The sequence below is a fragment of the Microtus oregoni genome, unplaced genomic scaffold (genome assembly GCF_018167655.1).
Source record: "Microtus oregoni isolate MIOR12 unplaced genomic scaffold, Mior012 000034F_ref0000314, whole genome shotgun sequence".
NCBI classification, from domain to species: Eukaryota; Metazoa; Chordata; class Mammalia; order Rodentia; family Cricetidae; genus Microtus; species Microtus oregoni.
The window spans coordinates 26,963,047-26,971,836 of NW_024543093.1; positions in this window are offsets into that span (position 1 = coordinate 26,963,047).

The window sequence follows — 8,790 nt, forward strand, 5'->3', positions numbered from 1 at the left end:
TAAGGAATATGGATACAGAGGCCTGAGGAATGAAGGATACTATTTGTATATTAGTCCTGAAAGCAGACTTAAAAAGGATAAGAAGTATGACCTGGAGAGATGGCTTAGCAGGTAAAGGGCTGCCTCCAAGAACTGAGTCTGACTGCTAGAACCCAGCTGGCAGCAGGAGAACCCACTCCCTTGAACTTCCCCATGCTGTCCCGTGCCGTGAATGTGCGCCCACACACACTCTAGAAATGACAAGATAAATAAATGCAGTAAAATGAAAACTGTCAGTCTTGATTGAGAGCCACATCAGATTTCCGAGGCTGAAATCAGAGTGTCGTCAGGCAATGACTGTCAAGACCAGTCTCACTGTCACCCTGACATTTTCTACTCTCCTTTGCTTAGTTTTCAAAAAACGCTGGTCACAGTCTCTGAAATAGAGTGGGTGGTGGCTGTCACTAGGGGTGGTGTGGAGGAACTGCCCCAGGCAGTTTAGAACTGTTGGTTAAGGACTGACTGCTGGCTGCCTTTAGGAACCTCTCAGGGTGGAGTCTGTGCAGACCGAGGTTTCTGGCTGTGGACTGTTCTGGGCAGGTGTGTGAGCCTGGCAGCCCTGTGCTTACCACCCTGGGTGAGGGGGGTCAAGTGACTCAGTGAGCAGAGCCACCTAGTCCAAGTCCTGAGCCTTGGGAGACTTCTCGGCTCCACCTACCAAATCAGCCCAGCAAGGTCACGTAGACGCAGACTCTGAATGGGAGTCTGTGACAAACTCGGCTGAGAAATGAGAATTTCCAGGTGATGCTTTGATCCTGATGGAGTCTCTGAAATCCCTCCTTGTAATCTGGCAGGCTTGGAGGGGTTGGCATTGGGAAACCAAAGACCCACCCTTTCCTCGGCCCTAAACTCTTCCCTTCGTCAGACAGATCTACAGTCAGATTCTGCTCTGCCATGCTAGGCCTCTGCAGACAGATACTCAAGGTCAAAACAGAAGCAATTGAAGCAGCCGGTTCACAGCCTGTCTGTCTGTCCTGGGGTCATCTGAAGGAGCTATTCAGCCTCACCTTTGCTCTGGTTCCTGGAAAGGAAAAAGGTCTCTGCATCCGTGGTTTATATCCAGTGCCTCACACATGTCCTCACACATGTCCTCACACATGTCCTCATTCACGTCCTCACACACGTCCTCACACACGTCCTCACACATGTCCTCACACACGTCCTCATACATGTCCTCACACATGTCCTCACACATGTCCTCACACACGTCCTCACACATGTCCTCACACACGTCCTCATACATGTCCTCACACATGTCCTCACACATGTCCTCACACATGTCCTCACACATGTCCTCATACACGTCCTCATACATGTCCTCACACACGTCCTCACACATGTCCTCACACACGTCCTCACACACGTCCTCACACAGTCCTCATACATGTCCTCATACAGTCCTCATACATGTCCTCACACACGTCCTCACACACGTCCTCATACACGTCCTCACACATGTCCTCATGCACGTCCTCACACACGTCCTCATACACGTCCTCACATATGTCCTCACACATGTCCTCACACATGTCCTCACACACGTCCTCACACATGTCCTCACACACGTCCTCACACACGTCCTCACACACGTCCTCATACACGTCCTCACATATGTCCTCACACATGTCCTCACATATGTCCTCACACATGTCCTCACACACGTCCTCATACATGTCCTCACACATGTCCTCATGCACGTCCTCACACGCGTCCTCATACACGTCCTCACATATGTCCTCACACATGTCCTCACACATGTCCTCACACACGTCCTCACACATGTCCTCACACATGTCCTCACACATGTCCTCACACACGTCCTCACACACGTCCTCATACATGTCCTCACATATGTCCTCACACATGTCCTCACACATGTCCTCACACATGTCCTCACACACGTCCTCATACATGTCCTCATACATGTCCTCACACATGTCCTCACATATGTCCTCACACATGTCCTCACACACGTCCTCACACACGTCCTCATACATGTCCTCACACATATCCTCATACATGTCCTCACACATGTCCTCACACACGTCCTCACACACGTCCTCATACACGTCCTCACACATGTCCTCACACATGTCCTCACACACGTCCTCACACACGTCCTCACACACGTCCTCACACACGTCCTCACACACGTCCTCACACACGTCCTCACACATGTCCTCATACATGTCCTGTTAGTCTGGGCACTTCAGGAGTAGCTGTGGAATGCCGGAGTATGGCTCAGTCGGTTAAGTACTTGCCTTGCAAATGTGAAGACTGAATTCTGTCCCCAGAACCCATGTAAAATAGATAAACAAACAAGCCTTGGTGTGGAGGTGCTTGTCTGGCATCCCAGCACTGACGAGAGAGAGGCAGAAGGCAGATCCCTGAGACTTGCTGGATGGATCGGCGAGCCCCAGGTCCCATGGAAAAATGGATGGGTCCTGAAGAATGGCACCAGAGGGTGACCTCTGGCCTCCACGCATGACAAGAGACACGTGTACTAGATTCCTTCCAGAGAGGCCCATTCCAGGGAAGCTGACTGAGCTAGGGCGTCCACTGTCCCCTACACGGTCATTCTCTGAGATGGCACAGGTGCCTCGGTGTGAGCTCTGACCCACTGTGCTGTGCAGTCAGGGCTGGTGGCCAGGGTACTGTTCCAGGGGCCACTCCACCCCTTCCTCTGTGGATTCTGGTGTTGACTCTGAGGTGGAGTTCCCTGGCATCTCCTGGAGCAGAGGTGCTGATGGCTTACTGGAGAGGAACCACCCTCTCAGCATCTGGCTCCACCAAGGGCCCCGTAAGAAGAGCAGGGAGCAGCGACACCTGGGTTTTGATAGAGATGAGGCTTAGAGATGCCCACAGCCATCTGCGATCAGATGGCTGATTTTCACTTCTGTTCTGCAGTAATTACCTGTAGGCATCCATCCGTCTCCTGACTTAAAAATATAAAATCTCCTAACATAGAGTTTTTATTGCTGAAGAGCTGGGGGTTTCATTCCCCCTCAAGATACTAAGATACAGAAAATTAGCCTGATTTCGAGTCCCACAGCTAGCTCATGTGTGGGTTAGACGTGTTGTTTGGCACATATATAGGAGGTGCACCCAGATGTCTCTGCTTGTATCCATCCGTAAGGTAGGTGCTGCTGCTTGGACCAGGGCTGTGCTTTCCAGGGGTGAGCCCCAGAAAGGCCAGCAACAGTGTGCAGCAAACAGATGTGAGTAACAGAGCAAGACGTCAGCGCTTGCTAAGGGATAACTACACGCAGAGAAGCAGCCCATTTGCAGCTAGGAGTTAGGTAATTATCTCAGAAACAAACAGAGACTGTTGTAGGGTGTAACTGGCCACATCTCAGTGGGAGAATATGGCAGGAGGGTGGTCCTGAGTTCCAGAGTTTTAAGAAATTAATAAAAACTCAGAGAGAAGATATTGGGGTTCAAACTGAAGATCTGAAAAGCAAAACAGTCAGACACTGGCTCTTACCTCTACCTTAGTCCAGAATGAGACTGCCTGAGAACTGTCTCCTCCCATCTTATAATCTTCTCTAGTTCTTGGGTTAAAAGCATGCATCACTGGGATTAAAGGCCCGCATTGCCCAGTTTCCGCGGCAAAGTAATGTGGCTACTGGGATTAAAGGTGTGTGTTGCCATTACCAGACCAAGGCTGACCAGTGGGGCTGTTTTACTCTCAGATCTTCAAGCAACTTTATTTATTAAAATACAATTAAAATGCCACTACAACTAAAGAGGAATATGGCCTACAAGAGCTTGTTTATTTGATTGATTGATTCTTGTGTTGACTTATTTATGGGGGCTTGTGCCACATTCCATGTTTGTTGGTCAGAGGAGAAACTTCTAGGGTTGGTTATCTGCTTCTACCATGAGAATTCTGGGGATCAAACTCAGGTTACCAGGCAGCAAAGGTCTGTGCATGAGCTCACTTGCCAGTGAGTTTTAATATTACACTAACTTTGCAGTTATCACTCAGCTTTCTGTCACTCTAATGAAATACCTTACGCAGACCACTAATTAAGTAAAGAGATTTACTTTGGCTTATGGCTCTGGAGGTTCGAGTTCAAGATCAGGCAGGGAAATTGGTAGGACCCTTGGTGAAGCTGCCAGGAGAGCCTGCCACGGTCAGAGATTTCAGCTCTGGGAACCGGAGAGAGTGGGAGATGATGAGCAGGCCCCCAGGCCCTCCTGAAAGCCCCATGTCCTCTCCATGACCCAAGGATGGACACCCCTTCTCAAGGCTCACAGCATCCCCATAGATCTGCATCCTGGAGAAGAAACATTTTACTTAAGGACTTTTGGTGGCCACTCAAATTATATGTAGGGCACATGTAGAGGTTTCCAATAAGTCATATGATAGAAAAGAACGTCTTTTAGTGTGTAAGCCCAAAGTTTTCTTCCAGTAGTTCTTCAAAGTGGTGTGTGTCTGTGTGTGGTGTGTTTGTGTGTGTGGTGTGTGTGTGTGTGTGGTGTGTGTGGTGTGTGTGGTGTGTGTGTGTGTGTGGTGTGTGTGTGGTGTGTGTGTGTGTGGTGTGTGGTGTGTGTGGTGTGTGTGGTGTATGTGTGTGTGTGTGGTATATGTGTGGTGTGTGTGTAGTGTGTATGTGCATGTGTGTTTGGTTTGCATGTGATGTATGTGTGTGTGGTGTGTGCATGTGTGTGGAGTGTGTGCGGTGTGTGTGTGTGTGTGGTGTATGTGTGTGGTGTGTGGTGTGTGTGTGGTATGTGTATGTAGTATGTGTATGGTGTGTATGTGTATGTGTGTGTGGTATGTGTGTGGTGTGTGGTGTGTGTGTGTGGTGTGTGTGTGTGGTGTGTGGTGTGTGTGTGTGTGGTGTGTGTGTGTGGTGTGTGGTGTGTGGTGTGTGTGTGTGGTGTGTGTGTGTGGTGTGTGTGTGTGGGGTGTGTGTGTGGTGTGTGTGTAGTATGTGTATGGTGTGTGTGTGGTGTGTGTGTGTGTGTGTGTGTGTGTGTGTGTAGGCCCAAGGGTCTACTATTTGTTTTTAAGTTAGAAAACAGGGTAACGGGTTTCACTCTGACATTTTCATACTTCATTTTTGTTGCTCTTCCTCCCCTGCCCTCCAGTTCCCGACTCACCCTCTTGCTCTGTTCCCTTCCACCCCCAGTGGCCCTGCTTCTACTCTCCTGTCATATGTAACCTGTCGCCCTCTTTATATCTCCTCCAAGCCCTGTTTCTGACCTCTTTTGCCTCTATGCTCCCTTTTCTTGTCCACAACCTATATGCCCTCATATAGACAGATAGCTAAGAAATGCAGCTAGAATCCACAAATGAGAGAACTCAGGGCTTTGGCACTCAATTTAATATAATGATTTCCATTTCCACTCATTTCTTGCTCATGTCGTTATTTCATTTTTTATGGCTGAAAAATCCTATGGTGTCTATTTATCATATTTGCTTTATCTGTTTGTCTGTTGATGGACATTTCAGCAACATTAGTGTTTTTAAACATTTAGCAAATGTGGGGAATAGGACAGGAAGAGAGCAGCATTTGAAACCATCACCTTGCAATGATGGTGTCCTGGTTAGTTATTCTCCGCTTGCCGTAATCTGGAGTCACCTAGGAAGTGGGAATCTGAACTGAAGACTTTCTCAGTCAGATTGAGCTGTGGCTGGTATTCGTCCGTGAGGTCAATACTGCTGCTTGGACAACAGCTGTGGGGACAGGGCCATGCTGTCCAGGGTGAACCCCAGAAAGGCTAGCAACAGTGCGCAGCCAATAGATGTGAATAACGGAGCAAGCCCTTGTGATTCAGGATGGATGTGGGAGGGCCCATCAGAAAACCACCTTCCTCTGTGCGCTCTGCTTCAGCTTCTGCTTTGAGTTCCTGTCTCTACTTCAGTCAACGATGGGCGTTACCTGATATGTAAGCTGAAACAAATCCTGTCTTTCCCAGGGTTGCTTTTTGGTTCTGGTTTCTATGACAGCAGCAGAAAGCAACCTGAGGCTGATGGTTTTCTCTTAGGTGGTTGGATAGCATTGTCGAAACGATCCAGTAAGATGGTCTTGTTAGTGGGTCTGTTCAGGCGGCAGAGGCAGTGAGGGGCTAGAAGCCCAGTCTGCCCTGTCTCTGTCCACAGGAACAGGTGCTGAGCCCAAGGCTCTTGCCCCAGGCCCAGGATAGACTTCATGGCCGCAGCAATGTGAAGAGCCGGACCACGCCAGGTCTCAGTACTTGCCATCAGGCGGTGTTTCAGTCCCCACCCCATGCTTCAGTCCCCGCCCCCTGTTGTTTTGCTCTGAGTCCAAGGAGAAGGAGATGAGAACCCCTTCAACAACCACAGCCACAACAGCAGTGAGGTAAGCCAAGAGAGGACAAGGGAGGTCTTCCTGAACCCAGCTCTTTTCAGGCTGACTACACTCTATAAGAGAGCAATAGGCCAGGACTTGTGTTGTGTTATTGGCTTTGAGAAGCTGGCAAAAGAAGTCGTACTTCTTCAGAGGATGAGACTGCACAGTTCATCGCCTGGCCCACTAACCAGACACAGATCCACTCCTCCCTCCTCACCCTCCTCAGGGAACAGAGCTCAGGGAAGGGGATAATGGAAGAAAAGAGGCCGGGCATGAGCCTGTACAGGCCAGTATCAGTCTCGAATTAGAAGACATCGTGGCCAGGTATTGAGGCTTGTCCCAGCTCAAGTGGTTAAACACAGATATGCCAAACAGCCAGGTTTTCTTACTCTGCCTCCTCTCTTCCATTCTTGCTTTGTTTTTATTTATTTATTTAATTTTTTTAAAGATTTATTTATTATGTATACAACAGTCTGACTGCATGTATGCCCACATGCCAGAAGAGGGCGCCAGATCTCATTACAGATGGTTGTGAGCCACCATGTGGTTGCTAGGAATTGAACTCAGGACCTCTGGAAGAGCAGCTGGTGCTCTTAACCAGTGAGCCATCTCTCCAGCCCGCTTTGTTTTTATTTTTGAGACAGGGTCTTACTATGTAGTTTTGGCTGACCTGGAACTTGCTATGTAGATCAAATTGGCCTCAGATTCACAGAGATCCACCTGCCTCTGCCTCCTAGGTGCTGGGATGATTCCTCCAGTTCAAGCACCTCCCTACCTACACAACTGCATTTCCTGTTCTCTGACTCCCCACTTACAGGTGATATTGGGCACATGAAGCAGATTGTACACATGGGCCATTATCCCCAATGAGCTGATTTTTGAGGGACGGGAAGAGAGAGGAATGAGCAGAGGAATACCCTCATAGGCAGGGCATCAAGGCTTACCTACAGGAAGGAGGATCTGAGAGTTCAGTAGGTGGATCTGCTCTCTTAGGGGCTGGTGGTTGATCTTCAGTGTCTCTGGGGATATTTCCAGAAACATTCAGTTGAGGAGAGAACACTTCTGTTGTGGAATATTATTTTAAGGTGTGCTACATTTGTTTATGCTGTGGAACATTTGTTTTAATGATACAAAGATGTGTTACGTGCTTTTATGCTGCATTTGTTTAACTCTGAAACTGTGATACTTTTCCTGTCTGAACACCTGATTGGTCTAATGAAGAGCTGAACAATCATTAGCGAGGCAGGAGAGATAGGTGGGGCTGGCAGGTAGAGAGGATAAAATAGGAGAAGTCTGGGAAGAGAGGGAGGAGTAAGAGACCAAGGAGAGGAGGATGCTAGGGACCAGCCACCCATCCAGCCACAAAGTGAGGGTGAAAGCAAGATTACAGAAGCAAGAAAAGGAAAAAGTCCAGAGACAAGAGGTAGATGGGATAATTTAAGTTAAGGAAAGCTGGCTAGAAATAAACCAAGCTAAGGCCGGGCATTTATAAGTAACAATAAGCGTCCTTGTGTGATTTATTTGGGAGCTGGGGGTGTGTGCCCCCCCAAAAGTGAAGAGTCAAAGGAGTAAACACCACCACCAACAGACTTCTCGCCTGCTCCAAATGTGGTTGGCATGGTAACATGGACTGAAGTCCTAGACTGAAAGAAAAAAGATGAAGGACTAGCAAGATGTCCCCGTGGGTAAAAGTGCTTGCCACCAAGTCCAAAGGGCATCAGCTCAAAACTCACATGGCAGAACATAACTGACTCTTGAAATATTTCTTCTGACCACCATAGTATATGTCTTACCTCACAGAAATAAATAGGTAGATAGATGATCGATGATAAATAAATAAATGTAATTTAAAAAATTTTAAAGGAAAAATGGAGAAAGCAAGCTGAGCACTAGTGTTTGATGCTTTCTACTTCCTGTTGATGCTATATGGCCACTGGCCTTACGCTTCCACTGCCATGCCTCCCCCCCCCCATGTGCTGTCAACTGTGAGCCTTCCCCACCATGTATCGTCAACTGCGAGCCTCCCCCCCCCCCCATGTACCATCAACGGGGAGACTTCCCCCCATGTACCATCAACGGGGAGACTTCCCCCCATGTACCATCAACGGGGAGCCTTTCCCTCATGTACCATCAACGGGGAGACTTCTCCACCATGTACCATCAACGGGGAGCCCCCCCCCATGTATGTCAACTGTGAGCCTGCCCCCCCATGTACCATCAACTGGGAGCCTGCCCCCCATGTACCATCAATGGGGAGACTTCCCCCCATGTACCATCAACGGGGAGACTTCCCCACCATGCACCGTCAACTGGGAGCCTGCCCCCCATGTACCATCAACTGCGAGCTAGCACAAACCCTTGTTTCCCTAGAATTAGGGATCTCATCGCATCAACCAGAAAAGTGAGGAGTACAGTGTCTGTAGCGGCT